The 22342-nt window shown below is 38.2% G+C and overlaps 1 protein-coding gene across 1 annotated transcript in view; it reads left to right on the forward strand.

The window, feature by feature from the left end:
• grm8a (glutamate receptor, metabotropic 8a) overlaps positions 1–22342 on the forward strand; it is a 666822-nt gene that overhangs the window by 15018 nt on the left and 629462 nt on the right. The window lies entirely within an intron of this gene.

Below are 22342 nucleotides of genomic sequence, written 5' to 3' on the forward strand. Positions count from 1 at the left end.
TGTAAGATAGGGAGTTTTTGAATCTAAGGTTCACACATAAAGGTCAGTGTACATGATCTTTGTTTAGTGATCAGTGTCAAAGATCCACAACAAATAGGATCAAAGATCAGTGTTTAGGATCAAAGGACATTTATTAAACTCAAAGATCACTGGTCAGGTCAGTGGTCCTGGGCTGTGTTCAGCATTAAGGATCAAAAGTCAGGAACAGAGATTAGCATCAAATATCAGTGTTTATGTTCAAAGGTCAGCAATTAGCATCAAAGGGCAGGAACAAATATTAGGAGCAAAGATCACTGTTTTAGATCAAAGGGCAGCAATCAAGACCAAAGGTCAATGTTCAGATTCAAAATTTCAGTAATCATGATCTATGCCCAGAGGTAAGGCTCAAAGGTCAGGAGGAACAAAAACTAGGATGAAAGATCAGTGTTTATATTCAGAGGTCAGAGGTTAGGATCAAAGCTACTGATCAGGCTTTGGTCATCATTTTAAAACAAAGGTGAGCAATCAGAATCAATGATGAGTGTTCAGATTTGATGGTTAGTGATCAAGATAAAAGATCAGTGGCCAGGCTCAAAGGTCAGTGATTCATGTGAAAGGTTGGGAACAAAGATTAGGATCAAATACCAAAGATCATAGTCAGAACTGGGTGAGCAATCAGAAACAAAAGTGAGTGTTCAGGTTCAAAGATAAATGTTCAGATTCAAAGGTCAGCCACCAGGATGAAAGATCAGGAGATTCAAAGTCAAGGATTATGATTAAAGGCCAGGAACAAGATTATTATCAGAGATCAGTGAGCAGGATCAAAGGTCAATAATTGGGAGCCAAGGACAGGAACAGAGATAGATGGATCAAAGATCACTGTCAGAATTGGGTCAGCAATCACAGAGGTGAGTTATCAGGCTCAAAGGTGTGTTCAGGATCGAAGATCTGCAGTTATGATCAAAGATCAGTGAACACTTTGAGCGGTCAGTTCTTGCTTTTTTGTTATTGTTCTTTTGATCTGCGCAGAATTGAATGAATATTGGACAGCTGTTGCTGTGGTGTCGTTTAACTCCTACTCTCATTCCCAAACGCAAATGTGGAGAAAATTCCATCAGTGGTAGCTCGGATTTTTCTCTCTCCCACCAACTTCCCTCAGAGACTAACAACTTCATCCTTGCGTATTGATTGTGTTTGTGTACTGTGGGTAATTACGGCGGTGGTATGGATCAGTGACCCCCCGAGACCTTTAGTCACCTTGAGACAAAACCCAGACACAGCTGGCGGCGTATTGCAGCGTATTACGTTCACCATCAGACAGCTAATAAAGCTCATAAACAGTCCGATGATAACGGATGCTAATACAAGGCCGAGCTTCTAAAAATGAAATATGATGAAGCACGGCGGCTGCATTCACATCGGTGTGATGCTAATGCGCGGTGTGTGGCTTTGTGAGCACCGCCGCGCAATTCTCAGCCTCTTACAATGGAGTGAAAAGCGCCTTTCACTCAGCGCCGTTCACATGCTGTGTGTCAGAAGCTGAAAATGAAATTCAGTTCATAAATTGATAAGTGTCGTCCGTCCCCCCGGTGAGAGCAAATGGAATGACTTTGCCTCTGGGAATTTGGGAAACACTGCTGTTATGCGTGCACACGCACACACACAGAAGACTCAACCTTTCATTCAATCAGCATCACTTCCACTTGATTCCACTTGTGGCTTTCAATTACACGTGAGTGCGCACACACACACACACACACACACACACACACACACACACACACACACACACACACACACATTTTTGCGTTGTATTTTGTGTCTTTGCTGGCAGTTTTTTTTTTTTTTTCCACAAATTTGTGTTTTACAGTGGCAGATCAGAAACAGAATCCTTTCCCATGCTCTCCCAGATTGCCTCATATTTATATTTGTGCGTCTGCTGGTGGAAGCAATGTTTGTGTATCTGTCATTACTCACAGTTGTACATCACACAGAAATATCTCTTTTGCATGCGTGTCTGCTCCAGTGTGTCATGTATGAGGGAATATCTGAGAATGGAAACCTGAGAATGTGGAATAAACCTTGAGAATATGGATGAGAAACCTCAGACTATGGAATGGAAACCAGGGATTATGGACAGAAAACCTGTGGATATGTAATGAAAATCTAGATTGTGGAATGAAACCTGAGAACTGGAATGACACTTGAAAATATAGAAAGGAAACCTGAGAATATGGACTGGCACTTGAGAATATGGCATGAATATGGAAAATATGGAATAGAAACCTGAGATTATGAAATTAAACTTGAGAAAATGAAATAAAAAATATATAACGCAAGGCTAAAATACCCTCTGCCGTATGAGCAATGTGTTCTTTATAATTTGCAGTTGTTTCATTAATTATTAAGCTTCTATAAATCAATCAATCAATAAAGCCCCTCTATAAATCAAAAACAATATTTATGTTTTAACAGCATCTGCAGCAGGTCTTGCGTGTGCGTGTACATGTTAGCGTGCACACTGACGTCAGCGAAACCTCTTATAAATCACTCCAGAGGTGTTATTAGGTTACAAAAACAACATTTTCAGTGCTTATTTCTTGCTAGCTTTTACATAAAATATGAGAAAGGTGGTATCTCGACAAAAATTAAGTGAAGTTAGCAGCTAGCGACACCAGGAAGTGATGTTACCACACTAATGCCTGCTAAATGTTTTGTAAATCCTTCCAGAGGTGTTGTCAGGTTACAAAAACATCATTTTCAGTTTTAGAAGTGTTTATTTCGCCCTAGCTTTTAAATAATATATGAGAAAGTTGTTATATCTCGCCAAATTGTAAGATATGTTAGCAGCTAGTGACACCAGGAAGTGATGTCACCACACTAGCATTCGCTAAATGTTTTGTAAATCCTTCCAGGCTTGTTGTCAGGTTACAAAAACAGGATTTTCAGTTTTAGAAGTGTTTATTTCTCCCTAGCTTTTAAATAATATATGAGAAAGTTGTTATTTCTAGCCAAAATGTAAGCTAAGTTAGCAGCTAGTGACACCAGGAAGTGATGTCACCATGCTACCATTTGCTAAATGATTTGTAAATCCTTCCAGAATATGGAATGTGGAATATTCTTGGAAGGTTTGCATTCCAAGAATATGGAATGGAAATCTGAGGATATGAAACAAAATTCCAGAACTGGAAACCGTTGTTGTTGAAGTTACTTCAACAAGTAACAACTCACTTTTATTGTGTGAACCTCCATCTTTGTATGATTCATTGTCATTCATTTCTTTTATTTGTGTCTTAACCTTGAGGTTTCAAGGTTTGGCCATGAGTGGTCAAATCTTAAGCCTTGTGTGATTAGACCTTCACTAACACACTGCCAGCCAATGACGTCATCATTTGTTGTTGATGTTCTGGTCACAGAACAAACTTGTGAAACGCTTGTGAGAAGCTAGGTGTCCAGGAGGTCCGTGAGGACCTTTGGCTATGTTTCCTGCTTACAGAGAAAACATCCATCGCTGCCGTAGCTTTGCTAGCACAGCAGACATTATTTATATTCTCATAAAATTGCATACATCTTTCTGTCTTTATGTTTGAGGTTTATAACTTTCTAGCATACATACTAAGAAAGTACTTCTTTGGGATTTTAGCGCTAAGCTATTTAGCGTTGCCGCCTTTGCCATTTACACACGTAAATCCTCTTTTCACACTTTATGTTGTTAAGCAAATTATGGAGGGCCAGTGTTTGCTTGACCCCTTTGAAAACGCAGCAGGCTGCGTGCTACTACACCAGAACAATTTGCTTTCTGGGCTCGCCAACGCCGTGTGAATTACAAATCAATTTGGCGCCCGGCTTCACAAGGATGACAACAGCATCCATTAGCTACGCAATTAATGGGGAATGTGGTCATTTCACTCAGATGCCGATTCAGACGGAATTCCCCAAAGGACCTGCTATTGTTATCAAGGTCGGGTGCCGCGCGGCCGAGTATAATCCGCTAGAATGTTTGAAGACGTAATGATGGAAAAGACACCACAGAAGAAGACAGAAGAAGGGGATAATGAGAAACAGGCACCGCGGAAATGAAGAGCAAAAGACAAGTTTAGAGAAGAAGAGATAAAGACAAAAGAAAGTTTAAAAAAGATAAAAGCATCAGGAGACGACGTCCTCTAGAGTGTAATGATGTGCTGCTGACTTCTTTCACGGAGGCGTTACACATTAAGACGGTGACAATAATGAAGCCTCAGAGACACGGTGAACGGCGGAAAAAACCCATTAGGGCATGAGACGCATTTCTGTCAACGTACGCGCGTTCATGTTTTGACGTGCGTCTGTACTTGCGGCTGCGTGCAGGACGCCCTCACCCATCCTCCGCTAACCAAGGCACGCTTAATGAGCAAACGGTTAATGAAGGGGAACTTAATTGTACTTCTGAAATTATTTATTGTGTTCATTTGTTGAGTATTGCCTGGAGATGATTCATTTCCACCCAGCGTGCGTGTTGTGTGAAAAGTGACTAAATTGGATTTGTTAGCAAATGAGTCACACCAATCCGACAATGTGTTTTTCAACGCGATGAGTGGGAAAGTTAAACATTTCCCAGATACGTTTGTGAGGCTGATTTTATTTTTTATTTTTTCCTTTTTCGCCCCCATTCCACGGAATGTCAAACTGCTTCTTTGGAAACACAAGTGGACATTCAAAATACAGTATATTGAGTATTTTTCCCTTTGAACAGATAACTCTTTAGCAATGCATCATATATATATATATATATATATATATATATATATATATATATATATATATATATATATATATATATGTGTGTGTATATATATATATATATATATATATATATATATATATATATATATATGTGTGTGTATATATATATATATATATATATATATATATATATGTGTGTATATATATATATATATATATATATATGTGTGTATATATGTGTGTATATATATATATATATATATATATATATGTGTGTGTATATATATATATATATATATATATATATATGTGTGTATATATATATATATATGTGTGTATATATATATATATATATATATGTGTGTATATATATATATATATATGTGTGTATATATATATATATATATATATGTGTGTGTGTATATATATATATATATATATATATATATATATATATATATATATATATATATATATATATATGTGTGTGTGTATATAATGACTTTCTGTGATTAATCATGATTAATCACATGCTATATGTGAAACCCAAAAATGAATTCAAAAGCCGCTTAAAAGCACAGTTTTATTTGAAAATGTAAATGAACATTGCTTAAATTTGAAAATGTAAATTTCAACTGAAACACACTAATGAAATCAAATATAAAACCACTGGCAGGTCATTTGTTATCCTGTTTCATATCAAAATAACAATATTCATGTCCATGACTAAATGTACTAAAACAAATACATCACAATTGTACACATACCACAATTTGATATGTGTACAATTGTGATGTATTTGTTTTAGTACATTTAGATTTTGTTGTGATTTGGCACTTTATAAGCCGATTAAATTGAATTGAAATTGAACATTTTATTGAGTCTTAAAGTAAATAAATATGAATTTGGTCACTGGATCCTTAAACTTTGTACATAATGAACTCTACATGGTGAATCCTTGATCTCTGGACATAAATAGGAATAAACGAAATCTGTAGTTTTTGTTAAAAGCATTTCCTTTCAGACATTGGCATGAATGTGTTTCCATATATCTGAGCTGAGCTTACAGCTGCTGTGCTTCACTTCAGGATGTAATTTGAAAAGAAAATACAGCACGTTTCATTTTGGGAGGAAAAAAAATGTTTTAGTCGATTGTAGTTTCTTGTCTGTATTACATTTGGAAAGAGGTGTCATTTTATTTAAAGCGGCGATTCATTTTGAAGTTATTAATTCCGACCGGACTCTGTCTCAGCCGCGCAGCGTTTCGAGCTGTGTGAACGGAACGGAGGACGATTCTCGTTTCTTGACAGCAACAAGACAAGAGTCCCAGTTAGTGACTTTAATCCACACAAAAGTGACTGACGATATTTTAATGGCTTTGCGAGGGGTTAAGAAGCGGCTTGCCGTTTCTGAAGAGCAGTGAATCAAAGAACCAACGAGCTACTGGATCGAAGCATTGCTTCAATGGTTCATGGTTTCAAAGTGGAGCCGCGCTGCAGAAATAGTTTATTACAGACCAAACCCTGAATATCCGACTTTATTTGTACGTCCGTATGACTCTGAAACTCGGAAAAATCTGTATCATTTACGGACTATAGGTTGACATGAAAACCACCGAAAAGCTGTGTTCACCGCGGGGACACATTCGGCTATTCGAGATTATTCAAGATTTTTTTTTTACCGATGACGAACGATGCATAAAAAAAATTTATATATATTTATTTATATATATATATATATATATATATATATATATATATATATATATATATATATACGAGGTCTGTTAGAAAAGTATCTGACCTTTTTATTTTTTGCAAAAACCATATGGATTTGAATCACGTGTGATTGCATCAGCCAAGCTTGAACCTTCGTGCGCATGCGTGAGTTTTTTCACACCTGTCGGTTGCGTCATTCGCCTGTGAGCAGGCTTTGTGTGAGCACTGGTCCACCCCTCTTGTCGGATTTTTATTGCGAATAAATGTCTGAACGATTTGGAGCTTTGCTGCATCAAATTTTTCCAGAAACTGTGAGAGACCTCCAGGTGGACACCATTCGGAAAATTAATATGGCTTTCAGGGACGATTTTATGGGGATTACACAGATTAAGGAATGCTTCAGCCGGTTTAAAGACCGCCCACAGCGGCTGAGAGAGCGGCGCACTCCGAGCGCCGATCGACAGGCTGACACCCCGCTGAAACAACCACATCATTTCAAAAGTGAAGGCTTTGTTGATCCGGGACGTCGTCTGACTTCCACAAAAATGGCAGAAGACGTGGACATCAAGACTTTTTCGGCACATTCCACTGTTACAGGAGTTTTTTTCATGGAAAGAGAAGCGGAGGGATGCGCCACGGAGCCGCTCATGGCGCGGGACAAAAGCACCTCCGTGTTGGTCTCACAGGCCGGCTTTCGGTGGCTTTTCAGTCGTGTGAGTATCCGAGAAATTGTGGATGAGCTGGACATGCCAGAACATGTCCTGTGAGGCTTCATCACGGCGTTGCTTTGCGCCATGCGGCTCCACCGCGACGTGCGGAATTCCGCACGTCTGTCTCAATGTGCCGAAAAAGTGCAGATGTCCACGTCTTCCTCAATTCCTGTGGAAGTCAGACGACGTCCCGGATCAACACAGCGTCCAGTGTGGAAATGAACGGCACATTCCACTGTTACAGGAGTTTTTGTCATGGAAAGAGGAGCGGAGGAAATAGGACTGCAGGTACAATGCCTCCATCCATGGTTGACCAAGACATGTTGGTAAAGATTGGAACAGTAGTGTTCTCCAACATGTTTTGGTCAACCGAGGAAAAACATGTATGTGTGTGTGTGTATGTATGTATGTATATGTGTGTGTGTGTGTGTATGTATATATGTATATATATATATATGTATATATATATATATATATATATATATATATATATATACACACACACACACACACACACTGTTTAACTCTTTCCAGTTCTGGAGTTCCATATTCTTGGGTGTCCATTCCATGTTTTTGAGTTTCATTCCATATTCTCAAGGGTTATTCCATACCCCCAGGATTCCTTTCCATATTCTCAAATTTCCATAATACATAGAAGAGTCATTCCATTGCTACAGGTTTAATTCCCATATTCTCAGCTTCCCATTACATATTCTTAAGAGTCATTCCAATGATACAGGTTTCTCGCCAGTATTCTTAGGATTCCATCACAATCTTCTCGACTGTCATGTCAGGTTTCTTTTCCATGTTTTTAAGTACATCATCAGTAGGGTTAGGGTTATTTCTAACATATATCTGCATATTAATGAGCATAAATAATTTTTAATACTTAAAGTGAAAAGGTATAAAGAGTACACAGTACACACTTGATTTTTACACTAAAGGTACCTCAATGAGGAGTAGATGTGCTGCATATAGTTCCACGTTAAATGGATAAAGTCATTTTTCGTGTGAGCATGATACCTCCTTGGAGATGTGGGATGAGGTACAGTTTGATTGCAAAGTTGTTTATTGCATATATCTGCATTTCAATGACCTTTTTTTTTTTAAATACTGAACACAATAACCTTTAAACAATACACAATATACATGATGATTACACCACAGATACAGCTTGAGATGAAGATGTGCTTATTGGATTTCATGCATATATTTGCATCCGGCTTATAATAAAGTCATTTTTTTTGTGAATATAATAACTCAATGCATGGTAGATACTTGATACTTACATCATAGGTATATCCAGCAAAGAAACTCACATATTCAAGAGGAAGAAAGAATTTGTAGTTGTGACATGATTGCTGTGGTCTGTCCCCTGTCTGTGTCCCTATTAGTGCAGCAGATAACTGAAACAATTCTTCAAATGGTGATGCAAGCACCAAAATCAGCACAAATACACCTTAGACATTACTCTTAAAAAAAAAAAAAAAAAAAAAAAAAAAAAAAAAAAAAAAAAGACTGGCCACTTGAATTTTCAATAGGCAGCCAGGTAGGGGTCAATTGAAGAATTACACAGGGCTCAAAAATTAAAAGACACTCCAATCAAATTGAAAACTATACCACATTACTTGTCTGTTCATAAAGATTCCAAAAAGGTATAGTTTGGATGATCTGTGGCTGAATGTTATGGAGTTATGGGGTAAAACAGCAAGAATGGTGACAAAGTTCAATTTCAGTTTGTTAAGGGGTCAAAAGTTAAAATTGCTAATAAGTGATGCAAATTATTGGTTGAGCTAATAGGATTAATAAATGGAATAGTTTTGACTGTGTTGAATGCTTGATCTCCAAAGTAAAGGTCAAACAATGTCAACATCCATTGGATTTTATGACATGTGACATATGTGACCCGATAACGTGATAACTAAGCATGATACATGGTTCAAACTATTTCTTTTTAAAAGTCTGTTAACTCAAACAATAATTTGCATTACCTTTTACCAGTTTTTGTGTGTGTTTGTAGGCGTGTCTTTGTCACCCGGTCTCCCCCACAACTGTTGCTTATAATCAAATGACACCACCTGTTGCTCGTCTGCTCGTTTGTGTCACTATTTAGTACTGTACTGTTTCCCTTTTTTTTTTTTTTTTTTTGCCTCCTTGCTCTTGGCTGAGACGGTCGCATTTTTCTCTTCTCCCTCTCTCCTTATCTTTCCTGCTTCTGTGGCATGTTGTCTGTGAGGCTGCCAGCTTTGCTCTTCTGGAAACAGCAAAAATGGATCTGTTGAAGTGGTCTCTGAACGCAATTGACACTATTTTTTCTACAAGACACTCGGGAGCGGAGGACCCGACCTGTCCTGCTGGGACACATGTGATGGGCTACGTGATGGACAGTTGGAGGAAATGGCAGGTCATGTGCCTTTACACGCTTTCTGTGGAGGACGTCGAAGATGTGTATATATTTGGCATGATGGTGACCGGGTTTCTGCTGTGTGGAGCGGGCATAGCGCTGGTTTACCGGAAAATTAAGAAAGTGGAACCGGCAATGATCTGCTCACATTGCTTCTTAGACTCAGGATGTTTTGTCATTATAGCTATCAATCTATCTAGCTAGTTAGGTAGCTAGATAGTAATAATTTACATTTGCTGATAATGTTAAATCAGTAATCAGACAGACCAGAATATTTTTCTATTTGACTGTAAAAAAAGCGATGCACATCTTAGTCTATTCCCCAAGAATATATAATTAATACTTGATAATACATTTTTGCTAAAACATATTTACAGTCACTTCTGTCGAAGACCAAGCTGGAGTTTTATGGTCTTAGATTGAACTATTTATAAATATTTATTGTATTAATGTTTTAGTTGCCTCAAAACATTGCCAGTTAGTTTTAAACAATATAAAATTCACATTGAACAAATATAATGCACATTTGAATATAAAACACAATTATATTTGATATGAAAAGTAATTATATTGCAATTGCAATATTGCTGTTGCAATAATTGCAATTCAATACATGATATATCATGTACTGAATTTGAGCCCACCAATACATTGCGAAGTATAGATACAACCACAGAGAGAAAATTCTTATATTTTGCAAAATGGATATGATTTTTTTCACAAAAAAATAAAACGTTACATACATATGTTTTCACATATGTATATTTTTAAAAGTTTTTGTGAAAAAGAAATTGTATCCATCATATCCAAAGGAAAGGCAAACCCTATATCCGCAAATTTGCATAGGGTTTGCGGTCAAGATTTCTTTAAGTAATTGACCCATGTAAACTACTAAAACCCAAAAGAAAATATATGTCATGAATGATATTCATGTTTCGCGAGACCTGCATTCATGTTTTGTGGGATATTTTATTCACAGTTTGCAGCAAAATCATGAACGGTTCGCGGATATTAACAGTTTGCTTGCAGATCATTCACGATTTTCAGCACATTCACATTTTTGGGGGTTTTTGGGTCTGTTTTTCACCCTGTGTTCACACGGAGTTGATGTGTGGTGGCATGTGACGCCACGCACGCATGGAGTTGTGCATGTGTGGACACGCGTGGCTGTGCATGTGTTAAATTTTGCATCATCCTGAAAATAACTGAGTGTTACAGTGACAGAAAAACAGATTCTGTTCCATCTAACTTGCATTTGTGTTTTCTGAAAAATATCTTTTATTTTTTTCTGTTTTGCATTATTTAGCAAGAGGTTGTTTCTGGCTTTAAATCGATTGGCTGCAAGCCACTGTCACTGTAATTGATCAGTTTGGTTGCTAAATGATATTGCTTACGCACGGATCAGTTGCCAACGTTAAGTGGCACAATGAACAATTGGGTGACAATTTCTGCACTGTGCTGTGAAGCTCAAACCGTGTAACATTTACTAAAGTTGAAGTTTTTTCTCTTTGTTCAGTCAGCATTGATTCTTTAAAGATGTCATATCTTTTTATCCTGCTTCCTTTTATGGTTAAATCTGGATGTAAACATCCTCAAGGGCCCAAAATTCTACATCTGTGCGCGTAGAAACTATTACAACTTGTGTCTAAAACGGCCCGTGTTCGACATCCGTCACACAACTGTGTCCCTGAACTTTGTCTATGAGGCATGCCACCGAGATGGTCGTAATTATTTATATTTAATTATGAGTTATATTTGCACTTTAGCTGTTAGCATGTGGTCAGATATTAGCAGTTAGCATTAACATGCTATCACAATGTGTACCATCAAATGGGTGAAGCTGGTGTCATCAAATTTGACCCAAAGGGTGATGAGTTGATGATGACAGCTAGCAGTTGATAGTATTTGTTGTTTTTGAGTTATCAAATTATCATTCTGGAGGGACTCGTTCATTAAGTCATATGTTTTTGCCCTGTTTGCTTGTGAACAGCCTGGAGCCCACAATTTTTAATATATCGTTATGAAATTTTTACTGACGATTCATATCCTGATAGGCAAGAACTGATTCAACTTTCAAAGTCATAGGTCAAACGTCAAAGTCAGGAAAAAGCTTGGAAAATTGGAAAAATCCCTATCTTTACCACTGAATGAATATTCAACAATTCATAACTCTGTCAAAAAAGATTACATTTATTTCACATTTGTGAGTGTTATGTAGGATGGTATCCTTTATCAACTGACAAAGTGTGATCTGGATCTGATCCAGATTCTAAATTTTGTGGCCATTTAAATTTAACATTAAAGTCCCCATTTAATGTATATTTTACATTATATCTTAATCAAAGGTGCCCCAATCAAGTTTTCATATATTGGTATGAAATTCTTACTGACGATTCATATCCTGATAGGCAAGAACTGATTCAACTTTCAAAATCATAGGTTAAAGTCAGGAAAAAGCTTGGAAAATTGGAAAAAATCCCTATCTTTAACACTAAATGAATTTTCAACAATTCATAACTCTGTCAAAAAGATTACATTTCTTTCACATTTGTGAGTGTTATATAGGATGGTATCCTTTATCAACTGACAAAGTTTGATCCGGATCTGATCCAGATTCCAAATTTTGTGGCCATTTAAATTTAACATTAAAATCCCCATTTAATGTATATTTTAAATTATATCTTAATCAAAGGTTCCCCAATCAAGTTTTCATATATTGTTATGAAATTTTTACTGACAATTCATATCCTGATAGGCAAGAACTGATTCAACTTTCAAAATCATAGGTCAAAGTCAGGAAAAAGCTTGAAAAATTGGAAAAATCCCTATCTTTAACACTAAATGAATTTTCAACAATTCATAACTCTGTCAAAAAAGATTCCATTTCTTTCACATTTGTGAGTGTTATGTAGGATGGTATCCTTTATCAACTGACAAAGTTTGATCTGGATCTGATCCAGATTCCAAATTTTGTGGCCAGTTAAATTTAACATTGAAACTCGCGTTTAATTAATATTTTACATTATATCTTAATCAAAGGTGCTTCAATCACTCTCGTATTTGAAAGTGAGATGCAGACTGCCACTAACTATTGCCTGACAAAGTTTGATCTGGATCTGATGCAGATTGTGGATTTTGTGGACATTTGAATTTAACATTGAAAAGCCCATTTGGTGGATATTTTGCATTATATCTCAATTAAAAGTGCCTCAATCACTCATTTGTGACAGTGAGGTGCAAACTGGCACTCTCAATGAATAGACTGTTTGATCTGCCTCTGATCTGTATTGCAGATTTAGCGGATATTTGATTTTAACATTGAAAAGCTTTTTTGATCTATATTTTATATATAATCTATCTTATGAAAACCCACCTCTAACAGGACTTTGACCTTAAAATTTGTGTCCAAGGTAAAAATTTGTGGACTTGGAAACCAGTGTTGGTGGAGGTTTGCAGTCTACGAGCGCGGTGCTGTAGTTATTTATTATATTTTCCTACACTTTAGCAGTTAGCATACGCTCAAGTGTTAGCATTTAGCATTAAGATGCTGTCACAATTTCTACCATCGAATGAGTGAAGCTAGTGTCGTTATAGTTGCCCCAGATGGTGATGAGTTGATGAGGACAGCTAGCATTTGATAGCATTCGCGGTTTTTGAGTTATCAAATTATCATTCTGGAGGGACTCATTCATTCAGTCATTGTCACGTTTTGCCAAATCCTAGAAATAACTGTTTTTAAGATGCCCAGTGAGCTACATTAGGTTGATGAAAATATCTATAATATGACCCCTTTAAAAGGTGATGTGGGGATGTAAAAGCAGCGGTCTAAAGAAGAACGATGCTGTAGTGTATTAAAATTAAATAACACTCATAGATTATTTCACACGTCTATCGCTGGGACTCATACATGATGTCAACATGGAGAAAAAAAAAGAGCACTTCCATCCATTTTTAATAGGCAGCCGGAAAAAACCCCCACAAGTGCTTCATTAAGTCTGTTTTATCTTTCAAGTAGTGTTTGAAAACGCAGAGGTTGTTCAAGGCTTCAAGATTTTAAAAGACCCCAAATATTTCAAAGATTTGACAGCAGATCCAATACGCAGTTGTTTTTCTTTTGTTTTAAATAAACGTGATGGAGTGTGGGACAGATGAGAAGAGAAAATGAGGGTAAAGTGGATTTAAGCAGAGAGCAGATTTGCTGTGAAATGAGATACAGAGACTTTTTAATGAGCCACCACTGGTGTGGAGCTCAAACTCCCTCACGGGAAGAGAACCTACAAGCTTGAAGACAGTCTGACATCTGACCCAATGACCTTCACCTAAATGATTAACCCCAGGCTGATCTTGCCAGGGCAGTTGTGGAATCCTCCTTAATGTGCGCCACTTTGGGTCAAAATGAAGTTGAAAATCAAATTCCTTGACCTTTGCCAAAATTCATTCTTGAAAGGGTAATTTGAGGGTCGACCTTCTTCTGCAAAGCAAGATTGGTAGAAATCAGCAAAAGGATTTGGTGGTGGCGGCGATGTCAATTATATTTTGACCTTTGACCCCAATGACCTCAACCCCAATGATTGACCTTTGCAGATTTTGACTTTACCTTAGCAATTCCAGGGCTTATCTACATATGTGTACCATGTTTTTTGCAAATAGGACTGAAAAATATTTAAATAATTTAATATAAATTTTGACCTTTGAGCTCAGTAACCTTGACCCCAGTGATTGATCTTTGGGAAATTTGATCTGGCCTGTGCAATTCCAGAACTCGCTTACATATATGCGACAAATTGGGTGTAAATCCTAGTGGCAGCAGTGGCATCAATTAAATGTTGACCTTTGACCCCAATGACCTGGGCCCCAGTGATTGACCTTCATGAAATTTGTTCTGGCCTGTGCAATTTCAGAACTTGCTTACATATATGCGACAAATTGGGTGCAAATCCTAGTGGCGGCAGCGGCATCAATGAAATGTTGACCTTTGGCCCCAATGACCTGGGCCCCAGTGATTGATCTTTGGGAAATTTGATCTGGCCTGTGCAGTTCCAGAACTCGCTTAAATATATGCGACAAACTGGGTGCAAATCCTAGTGGTGGCAGTGGCATCAATTAAATGTTGACCTTTGACCCCAATGACCTGGGCCGCAGTAATTGACCTTTATGAAATTTGATCTGGCCTGTGCAATTCCAGAAATCACTTCCATATGTGCACCAAATGTGGTGCAAGTCGTGGTGGTGGCGGTGTCAATTATATTTTGACCTTTGACCGAGTGATTGACCTTTGCAGAATTTGACTTTACCTGAACAATTCCAGGACCTACCTACATATGTTTGCCAAATTTGGTGCAAATAGAAATGGGGATTTTTTTTTAAAAGAAATTAATTGAAATTTTGACCTTTGAGCTCAGTAACCTTGACCCCAGTCATTGATCTTTGGGAAATTGGATCTGGCCTGTGCAATTCCAGTACTCGCTTACATAATATGCAACAAATTGGGTGCAAATCCTAGTGGCGGCAGCGGCATCAATTAAATGTTGACCTTTGACCCCAATGACCTGGACCCCAGTAATTGACCTTTATGAAATTTGATCTGGCCTGTGCAGTTCCAGAAATCACTTCCATATGTGCACCAAATGTGGTGCAAGTGGTGGTGGTGTCAATTATATTTTGACCTTTGACCCCAGTGATTGCCCTTTGCAGAACTTGACTTTACCTGACCTTCCTACATATGTGTGCCAAATTTGGTGCAAATTGTTTTTTTTTAAAACAAATTAATTGGAATTTTGACCTTTGAGCTCCGTAACCTTGACCCCAGTGATGGCATATGTGTGCCAGATTTTGGTGCAAATCCTGGTGGTGGCAGCAGTTAAATTTTTGACCCCATTGACCTTACCTGAGCAATTCCAGGACCTACCTACATATGTATGTCAAGTTTGGTGAAAAGTGGAGTTAAATCAATCAATCTAAAGTTTGACCTTTCATCCCACTGATCTTCACCTTTGCCAAAACAAACCTTTTAAGGGCAATCCTTGGGTTGAGGTTGACTGTCGTCCACACGTCACGTTTGGTGGAAATCTTCCAAAGGAGCTGTGAGGAGTTCACAGACACATCAGATTACGTGTTAATTCGTGTGACACGGAGGTGCTCAAGCACTGCGTTCAGGCGCTGTGATATTGACTGATTATCAAACGGTAAAGATAAACCTCTTGAGTCTCTTCTCCAAACTCATGTTTCCGTCTCATCTCCAAAAGAGCGTGAAACAGGTCAGCGGGGTGGTCTGGCTTTAAGGTCACATTTTCTTTCCTCAATTTGACTCCTGCTTCCTCGCTCTGTTCTTCTGCCTCCTTGGCGCCTGTCCATCCTTTAAAAACAGAAGAAGGAAAAAAAAAGAAAGACCGAAAGAAGCAGGGCTGTAAAAGTGAGAGATGAAGAGCGGGAAGGCAGTAAAACGGCAATCGCCAGAGGAAAAGAGTTCAGTAAAAGAGCAGCGGAGGACTCGAGGGAGAAAGACGGCTCGCGGGCCGCGTTTATTTTTTTACATCTCATGTGCGCGGCGCGTTAGATTAGAGCACCAAGGTGGGAGGATGAGGGAGGATAAAACGGAGGAGGTTAAGTGTTGTGGTTCAGTCTGTCTTTGGAATCCTTTGTTGAGTTGCGTTCTGCTGCAGCCTTTGTGAGCGCGGGTTATTAACACCATTAGCAGAGCGGCACACGGCCTCTCTGTTTTACGATATTTTGTACCAAGCGCCCACATGGTGGTGCTGTGACGTAGAATCTACAGAAAACCTTAAAGGTCCAGAAAAAGACTTCAACGATTAAAGTTTTGCAGATAAAGAAACAAACTGGTGTTTTTTCGTGCACTAGCACTCTAACAACATGGCATGTTTGTATGATTTGACTAGCATGTGCTAACTGTAGCTAGCAGAACCGCATAAGCCAATCATATGCTTAGCATTTGTGGACATGCTAACTACTTAGTCGTCAGTGTATAAATATGGTTATTGTATCCATATATGTTAACTAGCCTAACTACCTTTGCTAACAGCTTCAACCGTCAAAGCGCCAACATAATGTCCTGAAAAATCACAACAGTTCACCTCAGACTGAAAACATCTTGGGTCAAGTAAGAACCGGTTAAGTATTGATGTAGATCTGCATTAATCCATTATTTTGAACTTTGGTCTTGCCTTTGATCTTTGATTCAGATTAATTTGATCCTGCTTGCAGGATTACAGCAATCAGCAAGCAGTTTATGAGTTCAGTGTTAAGGATCAACGATGAGTGATTAGGATTAATGGTCAGCATCAAAGATGAGTGATCGGGATCAAAAGGTCAACAGTCAGGATCTGAGCTCAGTGTTCAGATCAAAGGTCAGAAATCAGGATTTGAGTTCAGTAGCCAGGGATAAATGTGGGCATCAAATATGAGTGATCAGGATCAAAGATCAGAAGTCAGGATCTGAGCTCAGTTGTGAGGATTAAAGATCAACATCAAAGTTGGGTGAGCAGGACTAAGGCTCAGTGGTTAGCATTGAAAGGTCAGAATCAAAGATAAGTGATGATGATCAGAGTTTAGTGATCAAGATTAGAGGGCAGCACTAAGGAGGAGTGATCAAGATCAAAGCTCAGCAGTCAGGATCTGAGCTCAGTGTTCAGGATCGAAGGCTAGAAATCAGGATCTGAGTTTAATAGTCAGGGTTAAAGGTGAACATCAAAGATAAGTGATCAGGATCAAAGTGCAGTGATTAGCATTAACTGTCAGCATCAAAGAGGAGTGATCAGGATCAAATTTCAGAAGTCAGGATCTGAGCTCAGTTATTAGGATTAAAGGTCATCATCAAAGTTGGGTGATCAGGATCACGTTTTAGTAGTCAGCATTGAAAGGTCAGAATCAAAGATGAGTGATGAAGATGAAAGTTTAGTGATCAGGATTAGTGATCAGCATCAAGGAAGAGTGATCAAGAGCAAAGGTCAGCAGTCATCATCTGAGCTCAGTTTTCAGGATTGAAGGTCTATATCAAAGTTGGGTGATCAGGAGCAAAGTTTAGTGATCAGCACTGAAAGGTCAGAATCAAAGGCAAGTGATCAGGATCAAAGTTTAGCGATAAGCATTAACTGTCAGGATCAAATACGATTGATCAGGATTAAAGTTCAGCAGTCAGGATCTAAGCTCAGTAATCAGGATTAAAGGTGAATATCAGAGTTAGGTGATCAGGATCAAAGTTTAGTGAACAGCACTGAAAGGTCAACATCAAACGTGAGTGATCAGGATTTGAATTCAGTGATCAGGACCAAAGGTCAAGTTTAAGGATGAGCAGTCAGGCTCAAAAGACAACAATCAGTAAAAGATATCAGTTTAATTAACCCTCTCACATGAGTGCACTTGTAAATTGGCCAATTCAACCCGTCACCATTTTCTGGTCTGCGTGGTCCCACAACAACTTGTTGAGAGATGCTAATTCTGCAGGATAGCATGGGTGCTAGCTTAGCATGCTAGTCTTAAGGCTCCAGAAATTTCAGATGCTTCTAGTGCATTCAGAACTTTGTCTTTTGGATTGGAAATGTTCACACAGAGAAGCCGATACATCAAGCTAAACTTTTATTTGGACTTGTTTAGTACATTAGCTGTAGGTAGACTCTGTATTAGCTCAAGTGGGCTGGTTGTGGAGGTCGCCATCTTGGTAGTGCTTATACTCAGCAATTAACCTGAGCTAACATAACTTAATATTGCCAATATTTGTTATAAAATGCTCAGAAAAAGCAAACACCGTGAGGCTTAAAAAAGCTGAGTTATATAAAAATGTACACCCCGTGTAGTTGTCATGATTGGGGAAGCTATAGCTATAGCAACCAAAAATACCAAAACTGTTTTTCTATACCAGTCTTTAAATGTTTATTTCCTCTGCAAATTTGGGCATTTTAACATGAGATTCCAATGTGATTGACTCACTTTTTGAGCATAGCCTCAAGTGGCCAATCAAGGAACTACACGTTTTGACACGTCTTCATTGGCTTCATTTTTTTTGTTGTAGCACTGGAGGTTGCCGCTTGGAAGCTTAGCATTAGCGGTTGTGAGGAAGTTACAAACCTGTATATTTTCATCAAATTATTACCTATTGTGCTGTAGTTAGCACCCTCCTAATGACAGGTCAGCTGTCCTTCCTAATGATGGGACTGACGCCTCTCCTGATGACTCTCCTGATGATGTGAATGACTCATTACCATGAACAAAAGACTGAAACTGCTTTGACCTGAGTACCACATTGTAAACAGGGGACAAAGCGTGTCTCAGACCCCCTCCCCGGTTAAGGCTGGGTTTCAACTGTTTCACATACAATGCCTCCTTCACTCCTCTCTCAAACCATTTCCTTTCTCTGGCTAAGATTTTAACTTCCTTGTCCTCAAATGTGTGGTTAGTGTCTTTAAGGTGGAGATGAAGTGCAGAATGAGGTCCACCAGCGCCCTCTCTGCGGTGCTGGTATAGCCTTTTGTGTAACGGCTGCTCTCAAGATGCCTGTTTCCTCTCGTGTATCCCCCCGATGACCTGGCCCCTGGCACTCCTCTGAAGTTAAGGCCGTGCTAAATGGCCTTGGCGCAGCGTTCACGTGTATTTTTAATGGACACGTCAGTCGCACCGGATTCTCGCACCTGAATTATGCAGAGTGGATGAGTGGAGGAGTGAGGGAGGACAAGTGGGGAAAAACAAAGGGGTTAAAATGCGACAGGGATGGAAGGAATGGAGGAGAAACGTGACAGGAGAGCAAAGAGATGGAATGAGAGTGCGGTACTCTAGATTAATCTTTGATGGAGAGGAGGAGGAGTGCTAATTCTCTTTCTTCTATCATTTTTTCCCCCATGCTCACCTCTCATCACTGCACAGCATCCCTTCATCTCTCTCTCTAGGGCTTCCTTTCTTCTCTGTCTTGCCGTTTCTTTTCCTAACTAAATCCTCCTTTTACTCACCAGTTCTCTGTCTCACACTCTTTTTTGGTCTTTCCCTCCCCCAAAAGACTTTTTCTTTGACGCCACACTTGATAGAAAGAGGAGAAAAGGTGGAGGAAGAAGTGAATGATAAACCTCCTCCCAACAAAACAAGCATTAGCATGTCATTAGCATTGGCATGGCTAAGACTTTATTAATGCTAGTTTGTATGTGTTTAGGGGTGTTTATTTGCACAAAATGAATATAGTAATCAAACTCATCTGTTCATTTGTGTATAATTCTCTGCATTAATCAATATGAGTATTTTCACAAGCTTAGAGTGAGCCCAGGGGCCCCTCATAGATGCCGCCATGTTGCACCGCCATATTGGTACAGTAGACTGCCAGAAGACTGCAGAAAAAATTGTCAAATTTAGTTGAATGAGACTAACACGTGAAAGAAAACTTGGAAATTAGCAGGTACTCAGAATGGGCACACCTCCCCTAAGGCCACATATGAGTAAAAAAATAAATAAATAAAAAATTCTGGATCCTGGATCTAAACTATGTTCCAAATTAAATTCAAAACAAAATCCCTCATTTTCTACGACATTATCCATCTGCTCACTAAATTTCATGAACATTTCACTCAGTGTTTTGAGGTAAATATTGCTATGTGAGAAGCATTCTGCTGAATCTCAGTTGCAGAATATATTCCGTATCACCTCCAAAATTGAATCACTATTTCCCCCAAACATTATTTATCAGCTCAGAAAAATTTTATTGAAATATGTTATTTACATTTTGAGCGAACTTATAAAAACTTAGTTGGCTTTCCATGGAATTTAATAATACATTTTAAGTAAAATAAATAAATAAAATATGAAATTGTAGTTCACTGCAAATCAAAGTGCATAAAATAATAATGTAATGTAAAATAAGAATTATTTATTATTATTAATAATAATAATAATTCTGCAACCAGATCCCAGATAAGCGGTTGAAAATGAGTGAGTGAATAATGATGATGATGATGATGATGATAATAATAATAATAATAATAAATTAGCTTTCAATAGTAGTATATCATTAAATCAAGTGGCACTCATGTAAAATAAATAAATAAGTAAAGTGTTAGGATAGGCTCCAGTCCCCCATGACCCTTAATTGGAGTAAGCGGTATAGAAAATGGATGGATAAATGCCTAAATAAATAAACCCTGCACACCCCAAACTATTTCAATATCTTGCTTATTTGTGATGTCATAAAGGAACAATACTGTATAATAAGAATAAAGAAAACCCAATTTGGCAGTGGTAAAGTAATCCAATGATGTACAGCAGTGAAAAATAAACAGAAGCAGATAGGTGTGTCTTCGTATTCACTGGCCAAAGCTTTAAATTACTCTCTGTCAAACAGCTCATGCAGCTCAGTCCAAACATTTCGCATTCAAAGTACTTCAGTCTGAGTCCAAACGCTCAAATACGTACCTCATTATTTTCTTACTAACAGTATTTTTTTAATATAAAGCAACTGCAACAGTCTTCTGTCATTGTGGCATCATTTGAATATGTGAAATTTGAATAACAGTGATTGTTTTCATAGAACTGAAAGGCTGATATTTATTTTGAAGTGTTTGTCAACCAAGGGGCGAACTCCAATAATAAAAAATGAAGCAAACAAGGAAGTGCCAAAGCCTGCAGTTCCATGAATCACCACTTGAGACTGATTCTAACAGTTAGTCAATTCCCATAGACCCCCATGTTAAAATATGAACCGTTACAGCAGAAATAAATATGTTTGTAATCTGGTACAAAAACTTTTTTTTTTTTTGTATCTGAGATCTTTTTCTTTGTCATTTTCAGAAAGTGTTACATAAATATCTCCGTTCACACAAAACTGAGTGAAACTGCCTGAAAACACTGCAGTACATATAACAATTTCAGACATTTTAAGCCATTAAATTAAGAATAATTGGGCATGTGGTCACTTTGAGTGATAGCTAGTGAGCACCCGTTGCAGATATCCACTGCTAGAAAGTGGCTGCTCGCTGTTGTTGACTCAACCACGTTTGTCCTTTACAAGCATTTGATACTGAGACTTACTTTGGGTTTAATTGTACCACATATGAAATCTGTGCTCCAGTATTCCCGCAGAGTGAAATTTTAGCATTATTTACCTTGTATGTTCGCACCATTAGCACTAATTAGCAAGTGTTGTTAGCTACACTGAAAGTGCCACAGCTAATGAGGCTAGCAACTGCAAAAGTAAGCTGTCATTGTGGCATCATTTGAAATTTGAATAACAGTGATTCTTTTCATAGAACCGAAAGGCTGTTTTTTATTTTGAAGTGTATGTCAACCAAGGAGCAACCTCCAATTATGAAAAATGAAGCAAACAAGGAAGTGCCAAAGCCTGCAGTTCCATAGGTCACCACTTGATACTCTCTCCAAGAGTTAGTCAATCCCCATAGACCCCCATGTTAAAATCTGAAACATTACAGGTGAAATCAATATGTTTACAGCCTGGTACAAACAGTTTTTTTTTTTCCTTTGAGAACTTACCCTATCGGATCTTTTTCTGTGTCATTTTCGAAAGTGTTACATAAATATCTTTGCTCACACGAAACCGAGTGTACATATGAAGTCTGTGCTCCAGTATTCCCGCGGAGTGAAATTTTAGCATTATTTACCTTGTGTGTTAGCATCATTAGCACTAATTAGCAAGTGTTGTTAGCTACACTGAAAGTGCCACAGCTAATAAGGCTATATGCCAACCAAACTGCAAAAATAGCCATTAATCACCAAAACCAAGGTTGGCTTGCTTGTTAGCCTTAGCTAGCTTGGTAACTTTAAGACTTGCGGGTATGTTTGGGTTTCATTTAACCTTCCCAGGT

The sequence above is a fragment of the Thalassophryne amazonica genome, chromosome 22 (assembly GCF_902500255.1).
Source record: "Thalassophryne amazonica chromosome 22, fThaAma1.1, whole genome shotgun sequence".
In the NCBI taxonomy this organism is placed as follows: Eukaryota; Metazoa; Chordata; class Actinopteri; order Batrachoidiformes; family Batrachoididae; genus Thalassophryne; species Thalassophryne amazonica.